This window comes from Ischnura elegans, assembly GCF_921293095.1.
Source record: "Ischnura elegans chromosome 13 unlocalized genomic scaffold, ioIscEleg1.1 SUPER_13_unloc_4, whole genome shotgun sequence".
In the NCBI taxonomy this organism is placed as follows: Eukaryota; Metazoa; Arthropoda; class Insecta; order Odonata; family Coenagrionidae; genus Ischnura; species Ischnura elegans.
This window is the reverse complement of record NW_025791660.1, coordinates 4405654-4432542: the sequence shown is the minus strand read 5'-3', so window position 1 is coordinate 4432542 and position 26889 is coordinate 4405654. Positions and strand designations below refer to the sequence as shown.

Below are 26889 nucleotides of genomic sequence, written 5' to 3'. Positions count from 1 at the left end.
ATTATCCCTTATGTTAATTAATTCTAAATTTAAATTATTTCCACCAGAGATCAATTTTATGAAGGATGAATCATAATTTTTATAGATTCCAAATTTTTGTTACTAATTAACATGTAAAATTTTCATTTATGAACATTAAAAAATATTTTGAAATCATTGATTTTGTATTAATTTGCACTATTTTACAAAAAACAATGATATTTATGCCAGCAGGTTGGCCCACTTGAGCAAAAAGAAAAAAAATAACAAGGAGGGTCCATTGGACCCTGCTTGCCCGGTTACGTTAGAAATTTGAGGTGCCCGGATAAGGGTTAATTAGTTTCGATATAAGCTATCAATTAACTGTTCGTTGTATCCGTTATTTTTAGCAATTAGTGTAATTGTGTTTAAATCCTCATTGAACTTGGCAGGGGACATCGGAATATGCAGCAACCTATGTAACATGATGTGAAAGGCTGATAACTTCTGGGAAAAACAATGTCTTGAACTGGAGTGGATCACTTGGTCCGTACAGGAGTTTTTCCGAAAGACTGAAGACTCGTGGTGATTGTTGACCTTAGTGACTTTAAGATCTAGGAAGTTGAGGGAGTTATTTTCTTCTATTTCGTAAGTGAAATTCAAATTGCGGTCCAAAGAATTCAAAAAAGATAGGAACATTTGTAGTTGTCGTTTTGAGCCAGTCCGAATACAAAACACATCATCCACATATGGATGCCAGGATAGCGCATTTTTGGTCTGTGGATTATTGGGGGAAAACAGGTTCATTTCGAAAAGTCCATATACATGTCTGCCAGGAGAGGGGATAAAGGAGCCCATGGCCAATCCATTGGGCTGTTCATAAAATTCACCGTTAAATTTGAAATAATTTTGAGACACACAAATCTCAATAGTTCACAGAAGTCACTTATAATGAGAGCTGCCGCACCTTTCTGCACGAGAATATGCTATGTCTACGGCTTCTTTGGGTGGGACACAGGTGAAGAGATTGCGCACATCGAAAGGCACTAACAAGCACTTATTGCGGATATCAATTTTAGATACGTGACCACAATAACGACAACATTGTAAACGAATTTTTGTACGACTACCACTCCCCTCTTTTAAGCCTCCCACTCCTAAATTCCTGGGCTAATGACATGACGAACTCTTCGGCCTCTCTCTCACCTGAACCATCCGCCCCTCCACATGCCTTGCCCTCCATAAGGGAGACTCCTCACCCTAACTACTTTCATACCATATGACCAAGTTTTTTCCCCCCTCCCTCTTCTCTCTGTTGACCAATCCTTTCAACCTAATTACCTTCCTCCCTCCCCCTCCTAGCCTGGTATAAAAGGATGTGATGGACCTTTGTAGAGTTCACATGATGATGACATCTAGCATTGAAACCATGGTCGTGAACAAATATTAATGTGAAAGCACAAACTTCTTCTTTTTTAATTTAATTATGAATCGCTTTCACCAAGATACGCCTCAAACAATTAATTTTAATTAGATTTAATTTATGTTTGTGATTATTGTAGTGCAATGTCGCAATTTCCATCAATTAGAAGTTATTGAATGAACTACATTTTGTATGATTGTCAACATTTGGTCTTTAATCCAATTCCTTTGTTTTTAACACGTTGACTGCCATGCCAGTCATAATGAACGGAGTGGAGCTCCTGTCACGCCACGTCGGTCGTACTGACCAGCCTCCGAGTGACTGTTTCAAAGTGGATTTCTGATACTGAAGTGACCAGAATCTCTTGCTAACGTATGGGCCATGACCGTTGTGGCGTCAGAATATGAATATTTATTTTTAAGTACAATAACACAATCAATGTTTTATGATCCGTGAATAGTTAACGGAATGAAAAACACTAATGGTGTCAAAGGACATATCTACTTAAATATCCTGGCGGTCAAGGTGTTAAAGATGTCACTCATTTCTTAAATTTTTTGCTAGTTATGTAGGAATCAAAACTTTCAGTATTATTCAAGCCAAAGTTATCACCCATTCCATACTTTATATGGGTTCATATTAAAATTCCATCACTTATGGGTTATTAGTGCCATAAAATTCTGTTCCTTAATTAATGTAATGTATGTGCTGTGCTGCAATTCTCAATATTGAGATATGACATTTAATATATCAGCATACTTGTTAGATTTTTAGGGGCTTGTGGTTTTATTTGTGTGTAAGGAAGTGTCTAATCAGCGTGTAAGGAAGCAAAGTCTAATTATGTCATTTAGTCTTACATGTGAATTAAAAATCTGTTTTGAAACATAATAATTTTCACATATTTTCTCAGTTTTTTTTGGAAAATACTAAGGTATATTACTGTTTTGTAATGGAATTATTGTGATCTTCTACATGCATAGACAAATGATTCTTTCGTACAATAGAATAGCCTATGAAGTTTGATCCTTGGCAATTTATTATCAGCCATTCCTGTGTGTTAGCGGTTATATGAAAAGTATTTTTTTGGGAAGTGATTCCTTTTATGTCTACTTTTATCTTCGTCTTGTACTGAGATTTATATTTTAAATATACCATGGCCATCATTTTTTTAATGTATTATCTTGTGGTTTGCAGAACTTCAGCATAGTTAACGTTGGAAGGTAATAATACATAATATTTAATAGTCCTACTTACCATATTTCTCTGAATATTGCCCCCTTGGCCTAATTTTGAGGCTTGAGTTACAGGGAAAAATGAAAAAAAATGGGTTCAAATATAGTCCCACCTTTACTTTTGCCATGGGTATTTTTGGAAAAAAGGTTGGACTATGGGATTCATACTAATACGATCTATTATAATTTGCCGTTGTGCTATATAGTCATGCCTTTATTTCAGTTTGTTTTTTTATTGAGGATTTTAATGATTTTGGCTAGTTTCATGTCAGTAATTCAGTTTACATGTACCATGTGCTTTGATGACTACTTGATGGGGTGAAATTTTTCGTATCATAATGAAATATTGGAAGTCACGAGTAGGTTGTCAAGTGTACCATCAATCAGCTATCATTTTCTGTGGGCATATTAGACTTCTGTGATAACATGAAAATGTTTTAAATAAATATGCCAATATTGGTCAGTGATATGCTGTAAGTGTTCTGTATAGATTCAAAATTAGGTATTGTCTGTTGCCTGTGGTGTTACCCATTTTTGATTAGGACGTCTCACCATAGGATGACAACATATTACACAGTAGTAGCTGTATACACTGTTTTTGTATGGTGAGGAAAGGTACTACCAATGTGTTTTTGTTTTGTGATACTCTGTTGTATTAATATAGGGTTGCTTTCTTTCTTTTTCAGGATTCCGTCGTGTTTATTGGGCTGTGGTTATCTATCCATCCCATTCTGCTGTGACTTAGCTTCCCTGTACTGAACCTCCAATATCTCCAAGTGAGTAACATTATCAATTTATTATGAATTTGGTTTTTGTGTTGTGAGGTATGGAGCTGTTTATTAGCACTCATTATTTGTCTTTGTTTTTATGTAAATAGTAAGTCCTTTCTGTGTGGTATTAATTATGTTCTGTGGGGTAAATGTAAGAGAATAATAATGTTGACTTGTTAATTTTTTAGTGTGTATGGCTTCTATTCTCTCTCTCTCTTGGCCAAATTCATTGCAATAACAATGGGAAAATAAGCATCCAAAATCTAGAATAATTATATGCCACAATTGCATTAGAGCTTTAATTTATCACAGTAGGAAGTTGGAATTCTAATACAATGTTGCGATTGTGTTTATAAGAATACTGGTGCTTGTGACAGGCAGTTGATTAGCTGAGTGGAAATTTTCTCCCATCTATATAATGTTCATTCAGAAGTTGGATGGACTAATGGAAGCCCTTGTCACAAGCTTGATGTGGATTTTTGGTGTCCTCCAATATAGTTTTGAATTCATGTGGGAGGTGAAAGTAGTAAAAATTAGTTTTATATTTGAAAGTGGGTCAGTATAAATAGTTGACTTGATTATTTTACCTCCACAATTACAATCTCAAAGTGGGTATCATAATCAATACCTTATGATTTTGTTTTTTGGGTTGCAGTGTACGGAACTGTCTAATTGCACTCATTGTTTTTCCTTGGTTTTTATTTAAATATTAGATCTTTCGTGCTGGCTTGATTTTTGGCATTGGAAATGCTGGAGTGGATTGATGTTGACTAATGAATGTTTTAGTTTGTGAATGGCTTCGTTCTCTCTCTTTTTCAAGTTCATTGAATAAACAATGGGAAGAAATGCATTGTACATTGTTTAAATGTCACAACTATATTATAGCTTTTCTTTACCATAGAGAGTGGTTTGAAGTCTTATTGCTTGGTTGCGATTTGTTCACAAGGATAATGGGGCGGGAGTAGCTGATAGGGATACTATTCATAAGTAATGTCAGGAAAGAAGATGAAACCTTTTTATTTGAAAGTGGATACTTAGATAGCAATACTGTTGAAGGGTTGTCTATTTATGCCTGAGGTTGAGAGTAATAAGCATTTAAAAAATGAAAAATATGGTCACGTTGAATTTGAATAAAAAATTTTGCTTTCAAGGTCGATTTGGCCAAGGGGTAGCATATCATGTTTTAATTTTGAAAGACCAGGGTTTAAGACTCAGAAAGAGTAATCTTTGTAATGTTTTTCTAGTCTCCCATTTTCTCCATTTTTTGTAATGTGTTCCATCTTCTTCAGATATTTTGATATCAGACGTTTTACTTTTTTTTACTAAATTGACATTCATGACACTTGGTAACCCTTGCTTCGAATTGTTCACTACGTTGCCAAGATTTATCCAATCCGGAGTGATAACATTGTGTAGGTGGCATCAAAGTATAGGGAACTTATTTCCAAAGCAAATATTTTAAACATACATACCATCTGAGAAACGTTTCTCCGGTTCCTCCTGAGAGAAGATTTTTACGCGTCTACCCATATGATCAAGTTTGAGCATTCCGAGTGCTAAAAGTCGCTCTCGCTCTTCTTAAATTTGTTTCTGTCCAGTAGTCTATTTGACTTGGCATTGTCTGGAAATGCCCTTTTAACTTAATTTTTGTTGCTTTGTAAATTTTGCCCCACGTATTTTGTTGCCAAGGTCCTGTTCAAGTGGATTCCATAGACTCAAGATATTGAGTTCCACATAGCTAGGTTCCAAGAGCTTTCAAAGAAGCTATGTAAGCTGGGGAATGAATTGTCGATACATGAGAACTTTCAATTGTCTGTACTATGATACTTGGCCAACTTAAATTGATTCATAGGCCACACTGGTTGAGGTATTTGCCCATTAGATGATACTGTTTTTCCTGTGGCTTGTCAGCTTCTCCCTTTTCTTTTCCATGGCCTCTTCAGACTCACACTTTCCTCCACTTCCTTTGCTTTTTCCTGCAGCACTATTATTTAGTTTTCTCGTCCTTTGATCGGACTTTATGCCCGTGAGAAATTGTTGTGGCATAAAAGACCATTCATTGGAGTAAATACCTCCATAATATAATTCACCAAAGTTTAAAATTGAATAATACTAAAAAAGGCTCTTCCCAGCTACAATTTTTCAATCTTCAATTATTATTTAGCCCCTTCAATTCATTCAAGGAGTTTGAATGAGAATTGTCATAAAAAACGAAAAGCACAAAATTGAAGAGCAACATCGTCATTATATAAAACTGCTACCTGAGCACTAGCATTTGTGTTTCTTTATGTCTTTAGGGAAACCTATTTCCCTCCAGGTTCTAAAAATAATTCTATTCTCTACTAACTGTGAGGCATACCGTGCGTATAATTGTATGCTAGTGAAGACATTGCATAATGCACGGTCGTATAGATTTGTATTCTATCCTCACAAGAGGAAATCTCTCTTTTCTCTTGAAGGAGGAAGATGGAGTTCTGGATTCGTGCAATAAACAGCCTTACTTTTGTGTAAAAATATGCATCGCACGGTTGGCATACGGATGTGCACTTCGGTGTTATAATTTTTTTGCTGCTTAGCGGTTCTCATTCCTCATCGATAAATAGTTCTTTGTAAATAAAACTTTTTGTTTGTCCCCTAGGAATCAATATGCAATAGAAATGTATTGTTGCAAACGTATGGCTTGAGATGATATTTTATAAAACTTGAAATGAAACCTTTTTGTAAGTTTTCCAGATTTAGAATGCACAACAGAAATATTTAAGAATTCACTCTCCAGTTTCTTCACACACTCATGGACTAAAATCACCTCCAGGTTCTGGCATGGACAATAAAAACTTGAGGAAGCAGTTTTCTTGGGACTGCAATAGCATACTGCGCAGTATATGAGTGTGTTACTTAGGTCACTCTCTGAAGAGCCCCCTGAACAATTTTCTCCTTTCTGGAGAGCTTTCCCTTTATATCCCCCTCTACGAACACCCGGTCTGATCAATTTTAATTATGAAATTCCTATAATATTTGGAGACACGGGTTTTTGTTTGCTCCTGAAAGGTCATTGCTGATTGCAATACTTCTTCAGCTGACACTTCATTGCTCGCGGACACATATATTGTTCTTTGACATTGTATGATTAGGTGTCTCCTCTTGAAACATGCAACCCATGAAGCGCCGGCAGGGAATTCAAATCCTGGAGATGTGTTCTGAAATAGCCTATTCTATTAAAGTCCAGGTCATCACCGGTTCACTCCTGTTCCTGGCTTCCGCAAAGTGATGGTATACCCCTCTGTCATTCATTCCAAGCTTGTAGAGTTTTTTTCCCCCTGATTTTACATCTTTCTCCCATATGGTACCTGGGAAAGTCTTGGAAGACACTCGGTTGCTCTGACTGTGATTCTTCAGGCTGCGTTTCCCTCGAATGAATCTGTCCCTCTGCATCCAAAACACGTCGTGGTAGATGCGTTGGTTCCCCAGTCACTTCAGCATCTGATTCATCAGTATCTTCATCCATAATAGCCTCAGCACCTTCCTCCGCTCCAGTTATAATAATTGTTTGTGACCCGTGTTCGTCACCCTCTTCCTCTAGTATATATATATTATTTTATTTACCGTTAGAGGCTATGAAGACCTGAAAATACATCATATTAGTTTATATTTATATGGAAAATCATAAAATGAATATGATATAAATAACGCGTTAAATGAACTTACATATTAAAAGAATGTCTCAATAGACGAACAGTCTAAGCAAAAACAGCCCTCACTGCAAATCACACGGCTTCTGCAAATGTTAATAACAAAAGAGTTTGTTCGTAAATGTCATAGACGTTAAAAGCATGGTATTTCTCGATATTAGGTAAAATCATTTAGTAATAATAAATACCTTTTTTCTGCTTGTTGATGGCGTGGGAAGAACTTAAACTGGTATTCAATGTTTCAAGGCAAAGGATACAAATTCTGAGGGAAAGGCAAAAATTATTACTACTACGTGCTCATGAGCAACTTCAATTACATCAAAAGATTGACCATCAATGAAATAATTATTTTTCAGCCAAATCTTGAAATAATATACTGGAAGGGAATTACATATTTACTTTCCATTTTGCAGTATTCAAATTCAATATGCATTCTGCTGGGCAGATGGTATATACTCCTGAGCAGCGAAGAGTCAGAAGCACAACTGGCGGCGACGGACCTTAATAGGGTCTGCGTAGCAAAGCACCATTATCTCTTTGCCTCGGACGCATTCTAAAAATAACCTAGATAAAATAAGGAACAACCCTCAAAAAGGTTATCCTCCAGCATATTTGCGAGCTTGCAGGAGGGAAGGAGAATTTTTTTTCCTTGATGCAACTTAAGTTGCTCGTGAGCTTCTGTAGGTTAATAAAGGCTAATCTATTTTATGGAAGTATTAACAATAGACCTTCAAGGAGATCTATGGTAAAGCTTTGGTAATGCTTAAAGTATTAAATGATGTGGCGAAAAGGCATTACTCTCACTCATAGGTGGTGAGTAATGATGTTTCCTTGCCATAATAGTCCTTTTGGAAGAATTAATGGAAGTCATGGAATGTGTTGAAGCATTGGAATTGCATTACGTAAGCTGCAAAGAATGATAGGAACGGGAATTGCATACTTCCAGCATGGAAAGCAGAGAAATCTGATCTCAAGAATTGATAGCCCCATCATAGTGTGAGTCAATGGTCAACTTATAGCATTACAAGTGTTTTAAGAGGAATTATTGCTTCTGATTTTCGATAATATGGTCTTCTCTAATAATGACTTAAGATTTTTTAAGCATTGTGGAATTTTAAAGGGATTTCTTGCACTATTAGTTGTAAAGTTTAACTTTAATGACACTAAAATTTTGGTTTAAATTTGCTTACTCAAAGAAAAAAACGAAGAATTACTCCAAAGTATGAAAGACCTTTAAATAACCCCCACCGCATCTTCCGCAGGGGTAACTGGGAGGCACGCCAATATTCAGCTTAGAATTCATTGCCTTCATATTCATCTCGTGATCCTATATCTCAATGATCTCCCAAACGATCGCTAACAATCCTAAGAAAAGGAGTAAAAATATAACATCTATCCTTCTTATCTATTATATCCAGTTGAGAATATTGAAATTATTTTTGCCCTAACAATGACTGGCAGTATCGAAATATGGAAATCCCTTAACCGTCATTTTTTTACTGTGCAAAAGATTAGATAAGCCTGCTCTCTGTGTGTATGAAGGCCTCTTCCTATTTAAACGCCTTAATTGTATGCATTTTGAATTGTCCATTGTTTTGTGATTGCCTTGCTTTAAATAAGCATGTCTGTCATTACATTGCCTTGCTTTAAATAAACATGTCTGTTAAGGGCATGCTTATTTAGAGCATGGCAATGTAATGCAATTGACCACCAGAGTTTGAATGTAAAGTATGGTAAGAATGGCTAGCAAATATTTGTTGTCTTATATCTATAAAAAGAAATTGAAAATAATACTGTCTTTTCTAATTAGCTATTCCAAAACTCTGCTTCAAGTAAAATTTCCAGTTTTCTTTTCGTCGAGATATAGTCATATTGCAACATTAATATGTACAAAATAGCTAGTGGGAAATCTTGATCTTTTAGATCAGAGTCCATCATTAGTCAGTTCTTATGAGGGCATCAGTGTGTTCAGGTTAGATTTCCGTATATTAGTCCTTGTTGGGACATGGGATTGTATGTTGTAACATAATAACTCCAGCCTGATGCATGAATATATATCAGCTACTCATGGACATAGATTGACACTTCGACTGTGGGGTATGCTGGCTGTCAGATGTGAGTGGCATGTGGCCCCGGAGCAATGCAACTGTGCACTCCAATGCCACCAAGTGACAGATCGATTAACTAACCGCCTGCCAAGGCACCCATTATGAAAAACTGGAACTTATGATTTGACACTGCATTAAAATATTATTTTTTGCTGTAAATGTTCAGTCCAGCTAAAGTGAACGCACAACAACGGTGCCATTTGAGTCATCTGGTCATAACAGTATAATTCGTGGTTTTATTGTCTTGTCTTCAATAATATACTCATCCATGAAATATTCTGTTTCTGCCTTAAAAAAGTAGATTTTACTTATATAAGAGAGGGTCTTACATCATTGTTTGCAGTATCTCAGTTTCCATAATTAATAAAACTATTTTATTTCTGTTGTTTTATTGTTAACCGACAGAATAAATGCATGGAGTTCATTAGATGAGTTTTTTCACTGTAGGAGTTTCTTTATACCTTAGTGTTAGGCTGATTAACTGTAAAAACAATATGAATTTCTATTTAATTTTTTATTGTTTTTTGCTTCAAATTGTTAATTTTTCTATTGAGGTTTCTGAATTTTTTTACGTTGTTTTTTCCTTGATTGCTAATTCCCCAAGGCAAGTAATATTCATTCATTAATTTTCTCCTGCTTAACCAAATTCTAGGAATAAGTCCCGGCATAAATATATTAATTTAAAGGTACATGGGAACGAAAAAAAATGACAGGACAACAATTGGTACCTTATCACTGAGTCTCCCGTATAGAGATGAACCAAAAATTAAAAAGATTTTCCTAAGTTTCTCCATCTTATTTACAACCCGTTAATCATAAATAAAATTCATCATCAATGGTAAATTTAAATTTAGGGCCTAATATATGCAATCGGTTTGATTGTATATCCATGATATGTAAATGCAAAACTTACGGAGATATACACGAATATCTGTGCTCAGACAGGTTAAAATGAAAATAGGTACTGAATATGTCAAATGAACTACTAAGGTTGAAAGAAGTATGGACAGTAAGTCGTCTTGGAGAGTACCATACAATATCACAATGTTCTCTTGTAGCTTTTCATGGCATTGTTGAACATGTGATCTCACAATTTTTCTGTATCTCACCGCTTTGTTTGTCTTAAGATGACAATAGCCTTCATGTGGAAGAGCCGATATCGGTATTTTGGCCACATTCATGTAGCCCTCGTTCATGCTGTGCTGTGTCTCGTCGGTTTCCGAAGTACTCTTCTTGCAAGCAATGAAACTAAGAAAAATATCAAAAACTACTAATGTAGGAAGAAGTGTGCAGCATAAGTCGTCTTCATGAGTACCATTCAATTACTAGACAGCTTATAAATTTTGCTTTGTGGGGAAGAAAGCGTAGGCTATTTCACGCTAAGAAAACGTCAGTTTCATTTTGAATAATAATATTTTCGAACGCGTTGACATGATTTAGAGACAATGTGGACATTGACTGCAATACCCCCCGACCCGTCCGGACCCCCTAGATCCCCCCCTGGCTACACCACTGAACTCAAGAAATTTCCCTCCGTTCATTCGCTTGGATTCAGTTTGAGACCCCATCAGTCTAGGATGCACTAATGAACGTTGCTTTAATCCAAAGATAGTATTTCTAAGTCAGAGGGATCATTGATTTTGCAATAGATGATGTCATCGGCAAATAGGGGAGTTTTAATTCAAAAAGATGAACCGTAGACTTGTGAAGTTGACATAAATTTGAGTTTCTAACAATAAATAAATCGTGCATTTCCAAAACATTGTAAGTGCCAAAAGTAAAATTTTACAGGGAAAGAAAAATCGTTTCTCTTTCTCCTGAAACGGAGGAAGAAACTGCTACTTCTAGGTCCGTTTTCTCCTGCTAGATGCAGCACTATCCGGACAAACTGTTTTACAAAGAAAGATATGACATGTACAACATTTTAGTATGAAAAGTGCATTTTTCAAATTTTGGCATTTACAACATTTTGGAAATGCACGATTCAAATATTCTTGAGTTAAAATCTGATGCTTTCCCGGCGAATATATTCGAAAAAGGCTATTCGGGCTAAAGGTGGTCTCCCTCCATTCTGCATGAATGGCATTCCTGGCAGAATAGAGGGAGACAATTGATTGTGAGCACAACGCTTGTCAGCTTTCTTATCTGGATTACCCGTGGGGTAGAGGCTAGCCTGTGTTCAGCTTAGAATCCAATACCTTCATCTTAGTCTCGTGATCCCATAATCTCTGTAATCTCGCAAAAAATCATCCCGAAAAAGAAACGTTAAAGAGATCTATCCTTCTTATCCATTATTTTCAGTGGTGAAAATGGCCATTACTTTCGCCCAAGCGATGACTAGCAATGTCGTAAATAGGCAATACCTACACCTCCATTTTTATGAGGCACTAAAGATTAGATATCTAATCGTTCTATGTGAGTGTAAAGGCCATTTCCTAAGTAATGAGACTAGCAGATCTCGTGCGAGTTGCATCTTACGAATTGATCTGCCGTATTTTCTTCAACACCTCTTATCTGAGAAGTATTTGTCCATCATATTGGATTGTTATTTCTGTAAGTTTAAATGGGCATTACAGAAAGGTTTGCTTCATACGAGTATAATAATTTTCCAATTTCAGTAACAGAAGTAATTTATTTTACGTTTCAGGATTGCCTTCTCTGTATTGGGAATAGGAGAGCAGAAGAAGGAGCGAATATCAATTTCAACCGGATTGCCTAAACCATTGGGTAAGCATTTTTTATGGATTATGCATTACTGTGTGATTGCCTTACTTAAAATAAGCATGCCATTCAAGTGCAAGATTTTTTATCTAACACAATCGACCAACTGAGTTTGAAGGTAATGCATGGTAAGAATGGATAGTAAATATTTCTCTTGTTATATATAACGTTTTTTTGCCACAGTTTTACTCGTACCTATTCCATAGCTGAAAAACACTGCTACGAAAATCTATTATAAATGTAATCCACTAATTTCATGTCCGTGAGACGTATTCCTAACCAAAATAATATGTACGAAATAGCTTTTTAACTACCTCTATCAGAGGCCGGCATTATTCAGTTCTTATGAACCAATTAACTACTGCTTTTGTGTAAAATGATGTTAAAATCTATAAGATACTCTCATCTTACCATCAAGAATATCTAAAATTTCATTTTTCAAACAACAAGTGATTAAATGCATGTTTTATAAAATCCATATGTTTATATAAAAATGGGGAAAATGTTCAAGTTGTGGTCTCACTGATTCTTGATACATAAAACTTAATTAAATATTTTGCAAATATTGCCAGAGAAAATAGGCGAGAAAAATAAAAAAAAGGAAAAGCACTCCTGAAAAGGCATAAGTCCCCATTTTACTGTTTAATTTTTTTAGAGATGCAGACAACTAAATTTTCCCAACAACTAAAACAAAACAGACCTGCTGCAATAATAGTCGTCGTTAACAGTTTAAAATTCAATAACATAGAAGAACTTTGCTGTTATATACATGAACGACTGAAATTATTCAAGGCCCACACGATAAAATATTGATGAATTTTAATTTATCGCCTGGTAACGCGTTGAATACAATGTGTATTTTAAAGATTTCTTACATCATTTTTATATTATTCTACGTCGCTAATCGTGTGAAATTCTGTTTTTCTTCCGCCCATCTTTTCTTTTGACCATTGTTTTGCCATCAGTTCATATAATACGTGAATGATTTTCAAAATTTTGCCATTCGATGCTATTTCTACTCATATTATAGAAGGGCCAAAAATGGAAACATTTTTATTTTGCATAAATGCCTTACTGAATACTCTAAATCTATAAAATAATCTAAGGAATTGGTGAAAGTATGGCATCCATTTTGTCATTGCTCTGGATGTTTGTCGACCTGGTCGTAAGAAACCCATAACAAGCTTACTTGATAAGCACCTTCCGTATTTCCTCCTTTCACCTTATCTCAATGGCTTATAATGTGCTAGCTGGGATGCAATTAGCACAATCCCAAATACCCTGAAAACAATACGGTGGGTTTGAAAGTTAAAGATACGATCTTCAGTGAGCTACTCTTTAGGTGAGGTGATAGGAGTATAATTCTGAAAGTGGATAAGACTATTTAGAAATCTCCGTTACCATGGGGTGAGGTCCAAAGAACGCTACATTCGATACAGTGCGCTCTCGACAGAAAGCACTCCGGAGCACCGGTCCATAGGCGATACGTTCGCTACGAGAATTTCTTTCCGAAGCCATCAGAAGTGAAGTCAATATGGCGGAATGAACTGAGGCAGGCTAGCTGGATTATGAGATGGAGGAGATTGTTCCAATTGTGACTAGAGGCGGTCATGGTCATTGAATATCAATGGTTGTGGTCGAACAAAATTAGAATAAACTTTATTTGGAAGATGGAGGTTCCGTCCCAGACGGCACAGAACCCTCCGTATCTAATTCGTATGTACATAGTACCCATTGACTAAGGGGATACTATGCCGCTCCGTCGCTTTTCGTCAATGGATAATTTCCGTTCGCGGCCTGTCGACGAAGCGCGTACGCAGCATGTGAATGTCCGCTACTAAGCACGTACGATTGGATACGAAGCGCGCAGGAACACGGCACTCAGGCTAATCTCAATCGATTAGGTCGAAATTAGATATATCGTAACTCGCACGATCGAAAAATGTATCGAACGCAACACAATCGATAGCTACCGACCGTAGCGAGAACCTTGATACGAATCATTATGAATTGTAAGTTCTCAATAGGTAAATAACACCATATCATCAATTCTAATTACCATGAAAGACTCACGACCGACAAAGATTTTGTCGGTTGTGAGTTTTTCATGGTAATTAGAATTCATGATATAGTATTATTTACCCATTGAGAACTAACAAAACTTACTCGGCCACTTAAATAACTCTGCGAAAAATGAGATTCTCATGGCTAATTCACGCACCCCCAGCATCCAGCATTGTTAAGTGGCTCGTACTTACTTGGAAACCTTGAGATGTTAATGAGAGTAAATTCTTATTAATTTTGACACTAAATAAGACATCACATAGCCCACGAGCATTAAAAAGCTTACCCTAAAGCCTGACGAAATAAAATTTTTAAATAAAAATTGCCGATGAAACAGGATTGCTGACACATCTGCTATTAGTATGATCGAATTCATCAAAATGCAAGCAAAAATTAACGTATAGTTCAGTCTCAGCTACTAAAACTTACCCATATCAGGCGCTAAAGTATTTGAAAAATTATTTGGTATGAGTAAAAGTCCCTAGGTCACTGCAGTAAATGTATCAACCTATTAAAAATATGAAAGTCCTGCCAAATCACCAGCATAAACACTTGTAAAATAAAACATGGCATCTCTTAGATCACACCTCCGATTTTATACTTACTTTGCATGAAGTCACCACCGCAAGAAATTTTAAAGAGGCAGGAAAGAAAAAACCCACAGAAATACAATACATATATTATGTATTTTCTATTGTAAACCACAATAATATTTCCAATTTTCTCTTCTATCCCACATCTAATTTAGCGAAACAATTACTCTTATTCTCTTTCGAATAGAAAATTATTTAAAAGAGGACTGGTCGATACATACAAACTATCGTCAATACTTTCTCCGATGAACGTCCACTATCACTGCACCAACTTGCACAAATCAAATCCACATCCACAAATATGTCACTTCTGCCACAATGTCTGTCTTCTTGGCGACAGGTAACAGTGAAGCAATGGTACCTTCCTCCAATCTGGGCACCTCCAATTCAGCAAGAATTTTCTCCTCGTCTTCTCGTCCAAGGCCACAGATTATTTTCTGGTATCACAAGGTGCGATGTGAAGCTCACACACCTAAAATTAATAAATAATAAAATACCATGTAACTTATTAGGTCAAATCATTTCCAATTTTTGGTATTTCTGCATGAGAAATCAAATTACTAGGCTCGTAAATATAGTAAATATTTTTATGCCTGATATTTTTATTGTTTTAAACTATAGCATAAGATAATTTGAAATGATGAAAGCCGATGTGTAATACGCCATAGGGCAAGCTAAGAAGCAATACTCGATCCTATAAACTTGGCAGCTCATTCCTAGTTTCTCCTTTAACCACACGTTTACCGAATGAATTAATACAAAAAATACAACTAAAATGCAAGAATTTTCAAAAGAATTGCTGCTACAATATTTTGAATCACCATTTTTAGTACTGAATAGTACTATAGTACTTCAGTACTGAATAGTTCGGGATGTTGATGCATCAACATCCCGAAGCAACTTCTAACTTAAAATTACATCCAAATAATTACAGCGAGAAAGAGTACATTATACCTCACAGTTTTTCGTAGGGGTGAAATGTTTTCTTCTTATCGCCCAAATGCACTTCTTCTTCAACTCAGGATCTTTTGGAAAGCTAAAAACTTGAGCCATGTCCCGGAGTTTCCATTACATCCCGACATTACACACACGGAAGGCATTTTTAACAAAAAATATCTCACAAACACGTTTCTGAAGCCCAGAGAATGAAATTAAAGAATAAGGGAAACTTCACCATTACCAGACACTCTATTTTTCACAAACTTAACCACAAAAATCCCTGAAATGTGGTGAGACGTTACGTAAACGACGCGATCTCCAACGGCTTGTGCTAGCTTGTGAAGGCATGTGATCTTTCTAGGAGGATATGGCACGATGGCACCAGATGGCACCACCCGCGAAAGAAAATAGTCCCAGACCGAATACAGTTTTATCGATGAGATACAATTTTATCGATGCATATGAATTTGCCAGTCCTCTTGCATCTTTTTTCGTCATTAAAGGAAATAAAGAAACAAAACCTGCTAAGTAACTTCCTAAGCGCGATTTTTGTATCTTGATTGTCCACCCTCGTATTTAGGTACGAAAACTTCCTGTGCCGTCTGGGGTAAAGTAAAACAAGTAACTTGGGGCTCATTTCTCATGCCTAACCCTGCATACCTCTTCCTTTGTAAACTCATTACCTTACTAAGGAGAAATGTTTGTGATCTACTGTTTAATAAATTGTAATACATTCACTTATTATGACTACCGACTATTATAAAACTTAAATACATTCTATTTACTTCATATATCTTCTTTTCCTTTAAATTTTACTTTGTGGCATGAGATGATGTGTCTAAATATGTTTTTTCAATATTTTCTACTGCTGCATGTCCATTTAAATAATTTTTTGTGCCCTTCTGTGCGTAAGGGATGCTTCCAGAGACATTTGAGTTCATTTTGTAGAAGGTAGGAGAATGTCTATGGATAGATAATGTTTGTTATATATTAATGTCAGATAAATTAATATCCTACCTGTGAATGCTAGTGTCTTCCTATATTTGGGATTATGATCAACATACGATAATTATTGTACCAAAATAATCTCTTTATTATTAGGTAATATGATACTCTATGATTGATAATCAAACCAAAACAAACGCAATGATAACCGTATTATAAATCTTGTCTTTTTTTTAAGAATCAGGGGGAAACGTGCACCTGTACTCCTCCCCGAAATCTGGATATGCACTCTCGTTGTCTGTGCGTTATGCAACTAAGGAAATTTTACTCTTTAATAGGAAACAATTGTTTTTTCTAATTTTCAAGTAAAAATATTCAATGTTTAATGAGTGAAAGATAGTAAAATTTTGCTCCAGCATAATATATACAATATGAGGCCGCCTCTAAAATCTTTATATGCTTCTGTTTTACTGAAGAGTCAGGGGGAGATAAGAAGTGGACGGGAGGAGTACGTAAGGAAGACAAGCAGGGGTGGTGTGGGATGATTGGGGCAAATCAGCTGGGGCTCAAGATCTTATCTTTTATCTCCTTACCCGGGGTGCCCTGCCTTGGAATATTTAGGAAATCCTTTGCTAAGAAATGGATTTGGACAGTGTTCTGCTTCTCAATACCTGGATATAAGTTTATGAAAAATAACAATTTCGTAAGATAAAGTTCTGTGAAAGGTGGGAATATCACAGCTCATAAAATGCAATAATGTATTAGGGATGTTTTTTTTTCAACTTCCGATGGGTCATGAAGAGAAGACGAAGTGATTAATTAGAAATTATTCCATTGCTAAATATTGAGCACACTTGTGGTGTTCTTTAGACATAATTGCCTCGGTGATTGAGGAATTGGTCGTGCCTGCGGACACGATTTGCTATACCTTTTTCATAGGATATTTCCGCTAATGACGTCCATCAATTTTGGCTTTGTCTTGAAGCTCATCGCCCTTTTGAAAATGCTTCCGTCCTAGCCACGTCTTCTCTTCAGCGTAAAGTTGGAATGATGGATGGATGGAGATAAGAGGATCACCAACTGTGCATGTCAGACGGAATCTTTTAATAGGAGCTATTGTCAATTCACTACATATTTCAAGGTTACGCAGTCGATTCATTAGTCCCATGGTTAAGTAAAGTAACATAATGTAAGTGATGGTGTGTATGGGGAAGACAATTTAGAGCAAAGACTAGCATTTCTTAGAGGAGATAAGGAACTGAGGAGGAAAACCTGGTGTAAGCATGCTTTCAATGAATGGCTCCAAGAAGAATAAGACTGCGCATCATTTGACGGAAGAAACATTAAACTTTTAGTGCCCTCCAGAAAGTAACAAAGCAAATATTAATAATTTTAGTATGTATTTCCACCCATGCCGGCATCTGCTATTAGGTTGTTACTCAGGAACATTTTTTCTATTTGAATACAAGAGGGCAGCACTTCTCCACAACATTTCAATGCGTATGATGCGTTTCAGCTCACAGAGTCATCGTCTGGTACAAGAATTGTTCATTAAAAACTGGAAATATTTCGAGCTTCCACCATGCATCTGTTGCATGCACCTGCATCTGTTGATTTTCATCTATTGGTCTTATTTCTTTTTTTTTGTTTTTTCAGCAGCCTATTTTCCCATCTTATCATGTCACATCATAGATTTTCGAGCATATCATCTCTATTTTTATTCCAACCTCACTTCCCTCATTATTATCGGATCCGTAATAAACGATCGGTACTCCTGCTTGGTCGAAAACTGTCCCGACATTTTTAGCGTAGCTGTATCTATTTTGGTCTCCAGCGGAATTGTTATTTCCTCATAAAAACGATGGTTGTGAGTGGTTGCATTTCAAAAATGCCATTCCAGAGCATTTTCCTTTTTAATCTGCATTGATTGTAAGAGAGATATTTTTTCTCTAGTCACACTTGTGCTAGTTATGTTTGCACATTGTTATTGACATCTTTTAGGGTAATAATTTCATATTTATTCTGTTTCTTTGCAGTCAACATTTCATCCATTCGTAGCAACACTGAGAACGTGTGTTACTCCTCGCTGACCAACGCCACCAGGTCTGGTTCCCTTTGGAAACTCCCTGTATTTCTGAATCCAACATACTCTTAAATAATTATTTCATTTTTTGGAAATAATGGCAAGCAACATTTCTGCTAGCAGTGCAGAGCAATTTGTTGAGGAGAGGCTCATTTCTGGATTATTAACTGGCTCATTGCTTCAGCATAAGAAGCTGCTGGACATGTTAGAAGATGTGGATGTACGTGGTATGCGGCAAAGAACACTCTTGCATGTTGGTGTGGGACTTGGAAAAGCTGATTGGGTGCAGGAGTTATTGGCGAGAGGGGCTGATACAGACATGGCAGATGACAGTCAACAGAGTGCACTTTCTTCGGCTGAGGAGATGGTGCGGCAGTTCCCTGATGATGTAGAACGCTCAAAAGTGCTGAATTTGGTTACGCTGGTTCACAGGAGAGACCAAGTTATTTTGCGTCGTCTGGAATCATCTTTGAGTAGAAGCTCTGATCATGTAACACCTGTGGCTAGCCCAGAATGTGATATTGCAACTCTCAAGTCCTCCGTGGACTCATTGAGGCAAGAGATGAAATCTCTTGTGCGACTGCTGAGCTCATCCTTGGAGGAACTGAAAGCGAATGTGTGTGAATGCGACACACTGTTGCGTTGTCTAGAAGAATCCGTGACGTCAACAGCGGAGGATGTGACGTTGATCAAGTGTGGTCTTATTGGGGAGGCATCTATAAGCCATCCTGCATCCGATCCGGCCAGAGCAAGAGAGGAATGTGTGGACGCCATGATGCGAAAGACTAGGATAGTGTATGGAAGTGGAGTTGATAAAATGCGTAGATTGTATGAGAGACTGTATGATGGAGATGTATGTACTGCATGTATTATTAAGTTTTTGAGTGGGGATGATCGGGTGAAGGTGATGGTGGACATGGAATCTGATAGCATTGGAAGGATGAAGGAGAAGGTTGTGGAATTGGATGGGACTCAGTGTAATGGGAGTGATTGGCCTTCATTTTGTGATTTTGAGGGTGAGATTGTGTATTTGGGTGCAGAGGGTTGTTCCGGTGATTGTGAGAAAGTTGTATGTCGTAGGTTAGCTTGGTCCCTCTCACAATTATCCCTGAAATTAGTTTTTGATAATGAGGGGAGGCCCTATAGCAAGGGAGATGTGGAACGAGAGCGTGAGTGGATGAGAGCTATAGAGGAGTTGGAGGAGAGGAGGAAGAGGGGAGGGGGATTAGAATGGGGTATCAATTATGCACTGAGTGGGAGGACACTGAAGGCAAAGGTATGTTTGCTAGCTGCAGCTGTCCCTTGGATTATCAGTTTGTATGGATCCACTGAAGGAAGAGATATACTGCTAAAGAATTTCCCCCTCCTCTTCACTCTCTATTCTAACAATGTGATGGGAACACTTCTAACCAGTGCAAAGGTGGGTCTTATGTCTATTTTTTACGGTTTTTTCTTCACGTCATGGTCTTCATTAAAACATTGAAATCATAATTTGAAGCTGTTTTAGCCAGTTAATCGGTATTTAATAAATGTAAAGGTAAACAAACTTTTGAATTATTGAAAGATTTGTTCGAATTTTAATTTTCCATGATTTCCCAAAAGTGGGTCTCATTGGTCGGCAAATAGACGTAAAATGAAATTTCTGGTACATTGGATGCTAAATCCGTAGTTGATCCTCTCATTTGTTTTATGAGTAGTTTGATTTAATGAGAGTCGGGTTTTATAATATTGGAATTTTTAAATGCAATTTATTTTAGGCAAACATTCTACATCTCGATATTCCAAGATGCAGATTTATTTTTAAAAGATAACATGTATTGAAGGTCTTATATGTCATAAGTTAAAGAAAGTGACTTCAAAACAATAAAACTCTAATCTAATTGATAAATGTCGAAGTTAAAGATAAAATAATAAAAGGAACTTGATGAGTGCCTATATTCAAATCCATGATATATCAATCCAGTGATTCGTTCGTAAATTCCAAAAAAATTGTGTAAGTCTTTCAATATTTTTCACTCATAAAATAAAAGATTGTTGTAGAACATGGGTTTGTTGGAAGATATTTGATATTTGTTGCTTTTAAATACTGCCATTGCATTCGTGTAAATAGAGGTAATATTTTATCTCACTATGAATATTGACCTAATTTTGACATTGCATTTTGTATGTGATTGCACTACTTTTCATTCCATTAATTTATATTTTCTGTTTCAGAGATGAATTTGGACTAATATACTTTGGAGATTGTGATGGAGCCAGTCCTGAAGATGAAAATTTTGTTCATATTCATTTATTTTCTTTAAGCCTCTAAGTTTTTTAATTGGGTTAACTGAACTACTTGTGTATTTATTGCAATTGCTACACCTATTTTATGATTATAGTCGGACATTAATGTTGATTTCATGTTTGCTACGTGGCACTTTTTCATTCGGTAGGTAATCACATTTTGAGATGCATATTGTTTTTATCTTGTCGACACATAATATAGTCAGCCTTTTCCTGATCATGCCACTATGATATTTTTATTTTTGATTATATCACTTTCCATCTCATTTATGCTTTAAGTAAATGGAAGGAATGTACCATTTTGGCTTACCAATGTAATCCTACAATTTATCTGAAAGCCATCGTGCACGTAAATCTATTTGCAACATATGCCGCTCTTTCCTATTAGTTAGAACTGCATTTTGCCGGATGCACTCATGTTTGTGTAGCCCTTCGGTGAATATTGGTTTGCTTTGGTTCATTGCTCTTGCCTTGTTGGTCCCATGCACTTGAGAGACATTTCCCTGTAAATTGCAATTATAATGATGTAGGCGTAACATTGTGTAGTAGACATGACACTATATTCGTCAAAGATAATGAATTTCAAAGATATGCTGTATCATTTAAATGTGATGTAGACTATAAATTTTCAATCTTGCCATGCTTGACATACAATGGTTAAGATGGGATTTTTTTCAATTTTTACCAGTTGGAAGGCATTTAAGAAATGTCGTAATTAATTAATTAGGTTCTTAAATTCATTTTCCGACACGTTTGTTGCCTTAGTCCATTTATATTCTAGTTGGTCTTTTTCAAATTTTCACTGACGTTAGAGAAGACCATTCATGCACGTATATATTTCCAACATATCCTTTGTATAGTATTCAGTTGACTGGAAATAGGCATTTGCTTATTTATAAGCAACAGTAAATTTCTCCTAATCCTCAGGATTGTTGCTTGATTTTCAAGGATTTAAGTGAATATAATGGTTTTTCATGTTACCAGTTCTCTTTGTAAGAAATATAGCTATTTCATGCCTTTGAGAGGCCTCCTTTATTTGGGTTTCATCGTATATCTTGGGCATATTTTTTTCAATGGCTCTTTATTTGTCCAATCTTCCATTTGATAAATGGGTTTGGGTTTTTTTTATTACTTTTCATGTTTCACAATTTTACTTTTTTCTCAATTTTCGGCATCATTATTTGTTACTGGTTCATTTCTGTTATTGTATTAATTGTTAAACAATAGCTTTATTCCTTCTGTTACCTGGAGGTAACAGAAATGTGGTTCATATAATGTTTAGTTTTTTTTCAAAAGAAAATCCATTTACAATAATTGATTTTTCTAAGTTATTTCTGAATTGATAATTTGACCTATGCTACTCCAGTTGGTAAGACAAGATTAACCATCCAGATTTTGAAAATATGTTTCATTAGATATAAATATAATATAATTATTTCATTAACTAATCTGCAGTAATTATAGGTGGATTTAAAAAAATATTATATAATGTCTGATGGCAAATATTTTACATGTAAATTGCTTTATGATTATTACTTGTAATTGATAATATAGGATAATGAATGCAGATCAATGAGAAAAAGTATGCATCTCTGAATAATTCTCCTTTGTATCTGTTGGCTTATCTCTGAAGAGGAATGGCAAGATATCCTCACTTAAGGTATTGACTGTTCTTATTTATTTTGCATTATTTTTCTTCAAATTTATTTTTCTTTTTAAAATGTCATGATACTATGAGGAAGTAATGTATTTATTCTTCAATAATCGAATCAATTATCATGTAGTTGTAAATTTATGAATATTTTTTTGTATAATTAAATTACTTATGTGGTATCACACTATATTCTGTACAATGCCATTCAAGGCACATTTGGAGAAAAAGTATTTCCTTGAATAAGATGTTATTAAACCAGAATTTTTTTTATTTCTTGCTGCAGACTTTAGTGGAGCTTTATCCGATATTGCTTATCATGCTCCATGCAGATAAAATAAATTTAGTATGGCTCAAAGTTTCAGTGATTTTTTTTTGTTTGAAATCAATATCCCATGTGGTGTATCAGAGTCAATCTTGACAATTTTTGTAACAAAGTACAGAAGGACCACCTGATGTTCACCTCCTATTTGCCATGATGCTTTTTAGTGCTGTGCTCCATAGCCCACCTTTTCCTTGAAAAATTTTAATCTAATCGTTAATCAAAGGTATTATTATATTTTTCAATTTTGTTAAGCAGATGATATGAATCCAGTTTAAGAGCAAAAATGATAATTATCCAGCTCAACCCGCAGTTATTGTAAATAAATTGCATTTCCTTCCAATCATGAGTTTATAAACTAGGACCTTCTTTCCCTCCGAATTCTAATGCATTAATTTGAATTTGCATTATCACGTATGTACAGACCTTTTATGTATTTACTACAATCCCCAATAACTCGAGGCAGTGGAATAGTATTTTTGTCTGCTGAAACGTTTCCCAGTGCTCAATGGAAGCACAGAACTTGTATTGCTGTCTACAGTGATAACCGAGTTATCATTCCATTAAACAATACTGACCTATGCTTGAATGAATGCTATCATTGAATGCTTGTTTTCACGTTCCTCTCGGTTTTAAACCGATGTTTTCACTAAATTATATCAGGCACTCCCCCTATCTATTTTTACGTACGGTGTCAGTTTAAAAAATTCTTTTTCTTTCAAAACAATAAATAGTATGCAGAATGAAAGGAAGTCATTGAAAAACATACGATTATTAGAGGTTTCAGGGATAACCTTAAGAAATTCCAGGATAACACATGCTTCCTAGGCTAACTTTCTATCAAAGTCGTTAACCATCGCCTGGTTGAATCCTAAAGTCATATGAAGAACATAATCACCGAAGTTTAAAGCTAAATCCAAACGGCTTGTTTTTAAAGAACATTTTTGCACTGCGGCGAAGTGAGGTTTCATTTGCTCAACAATTGACAAATGATGTGCAAGTATTCCGAGTATTAAAAATTTCTATTTCAAGTCTTCAAATATAGGCCACAATTTACAAATCTGTGATTCTCGTCCAGACAGGATTTTTTTGAAAAGTGTATTTTTTCAAAAATGTAAATATGCTTTGGCTCAATGATTTCCTAATCTAATCCACGCCTTTTCGTCTTCGTTCGACCAATATCTTGTTGTGGAAGTCAGTGATAACCTAAAACATTAAAAAACGGAACTTTTCTGATATCTATTATTGAAAGTCGCAAAATATGCCTATTGTCGTCAACGGAATACCTATTTGAGATAAACGTAATTTTTCTCATACAAAATCATTATAGGCCTTGTTAAAATTTTAAATTGAAGGGTATCAACTCAATTCTTTTTCAATTTTGTCCACAAATTCCACCTGCAGAATTAGAAGAAAACATTAATGCAATATTTTAGTTCTTCCTCTACTTATTAGGACACAACTCCGCTTTTTAAAAATGAGTTAAATGAAAAGCACTAATACCATTTATTGGCTGTTTTGAAAGAGGACCGCCATGATGAACTACACCAGATGTCTCTTCCTGTAGTTCAAAGGCTCCGTCAATATCAGCACCTATGGGTGCGGTCCGTTGAACGCTACCAATGCTTCGGAGCGCCACCAAGCGGTCCGTTATTCGCTACGGAGCGCTACAGGTTAGGCTGTGACGTCACGGCAAACGTCATACACCCGTTTCCCGCCTCGCTCCGGACCAGCTCCAGACGCTCCCATGAAAACTTGGGTCAGCGGAGGAGCGAGTCAATTTTTGGCGGAAATTCGAAGGGAATGCACTGAGGCAATGGAGAGTTTACTCACGTTGCAGATGATAGACGCTGAATGTGGACGCCTTTCTCCTATATAAGTGACTACGAAGTAACGGAGTAGACGCACTTAGTAAATAGATGTAAATTTAATTGTGATTTAAATAAATATATAGCAAGAACTAAATATCGACAAACATTCTCGTATCTCCCCCAAAATGAACTCAAATGTCTTTGGAAGCAGCCTTTACATACAAAAGGCAACAAAAATTATTAAAAAGGGCATGTAATATAAAGAAAGGATTGTAAGAATATATCGACAAATTTACTCATGCCATAAATTAAAATCTGAAGAAAAATAGGATATACATGAAATAGATTAATGTTTTTTAATAGTCGTTAACCATTATAAGTTAATATGTTTCAACTGGGAAAACGGTAGAGTACCTACTTTTTCCTTTACTAGGGTAATGAGTTTCATTGAGAAGGGTAGGCGAGGGTTGGTGTGAGAAATACAGTCCAAAGTTTCTTCCTTTACTATGTGGAGCCTCGATATTGAAAAATAAAATTCATTTTAATGATATTCAAACATATTTATTAATATTCAATGATCATAGTCACCTCAATTCGCAATTAAAACCACATCTTCGATTTCATAATCCCAGTTTGCCAACCCTCGTTCATTTCCGCCATCTTGACTTCGCTCCTGACCGGTCCGAAAAGAAATTCTCGTAGCGAACGTAGCGCCTATGGACCGGTGCTCCGGAGCACTTCCGTCTGTAGCGTCTGGTAGCGAAAGTAGCATTCATTGGACCGCACCCTATATGTACGTCACCAACCTCATTTTCAAAATTTTATGAGTGAACAAATTTGGTTTTCCCTTGCACCAAAATGCATTCATGTATTTCATAAATAGACATTAATTATTTTAATTCAATCTGCAGCGATAAAATTAATGTCAATTTAAAATGTGAAATACATGTTTATGTGAGCATATGACATGTTTTTCTTCGAAAATATTCGTTATGACTTAATTTCTTCCAAACCGTATTGCTATTATTTCGGATAGGTTGAATAACACAACATCTCACAGGAAAAATAACATCTTAGAATTTTAGTTATCAAATATTACGATTTCTGCCAAATACGTGGCATTAAAAGGCGTAGATAACCCTACGTAATCATAATTTGACAGTAAAAACGGCATATTTCTACGAGACGGCAATAGAAGGTAATGCGGGTTGCATGACTGACTATATACCGAAAAGGGCCAAGGTTGCGAAAACGCAACATTATTTTCCCGATCCGATTTTCGCTTTATGTTGACTTCCCGAAGAAATATAAGCTGTAACATTAATTAATTGAAATTTTGACGTTTATATGGACGAACTCGCTGCGCTGCGCGCGCTCGTTAAGGGGCTCCGCCCCTTAAAACCCCGGTTCCGGCTTCGCCGTCTACATTTGTGGTCGTTCGAAGAATTTTATTTCGAATAATCTCACCTAAGCTAGGGGCCGGCTTCGCCGGCCAGGGGGTAGGAAAGCGCCGCACTCCTTCCTCGGAACGGCTTCGCCGTTCCTCGTCTGGGGTCGGCATAGCCGTCCAGAGGGCGAGGGCATTTCGGAACTGTTTCACCGTTATTCGTTTAAGGGGCGGCTTCGCTGCCAAGAGGTGGGGGGAGCCCACAGCGGCTGCGCCGCATGAACGTCGGGGCGGCTTCGCCGCCCGGGGGTTATTGAAGCTCCCCCTCGCCTACGCCAGTTACTCCTCGGAACGGCTTCGCCATTCCTCGTTGTGGGGCGGCTTCGCCGCCTTGGGGTTGAGGAGCCCCCCCGCGGCTGCTCCGCTTATTCCTCATAAATGGTCTTATCCACCGAGAGGGGTGCCCAGGGGGATTCGGGGGTTTTAATGTGTTATGCATGCGGTCACCAATCGTCCACAGTGATAACGTAGCGATGATTGTAAAGGGTAGTGCAATGCGGAATAATAGTAGCGACAAGAACCCATAAAAGAAGATTGTTGAAATGACACATTGCAATATTTCCACTTATAGATTTATTTTACACTACGCGTTTCGTCGTTACAGCGACATTTTCAAGAAAATGTCGCTGTAACGACGAAACGCGTAGTGTAAAATAAATCTATAAGTGGAAATATTGCAATGTGTCATTTCAACAATATTACGAACATCCACCACATCGTGCCTAACATCATACAAGATATTCATAAAAGAAGACTTAATTGCATGTTTTTCATTTTTTTGCGGGAGGTTCCCACCGGAATACCGGGGGTTTTTACTTGTGTCAAACCAGTGGTCACAAATCGTTCT

General features: G+C 36.4%; 1 protein-coding gene and 1 long non-coding RNA gene across 2 annotated transcripts in view; one reads left to right on the top strand and one right to left on the bottom strand.

Annotated features, from left to right (window-relative positions):
• LOC124173130 (zinc finger and SCAN domain-containing protein 2-like) overlaps window positions 1-26889 on the bottom strand; it is a 342671-nt gene that overhangs the window by 233584 nt on the left and 82198 nt on the right. The window lies entirely within an intron of this gene.
• On the top strand, window positions 19586-21797 carry LOC124173163. Its single transcript, XR_006868414.1, has 2 exons — window positions 19586-19945; window positions 20740-21797. It is a non-coding gene; the product is annotated as an uncharacterized LOC124173163 (long non-coding RNA).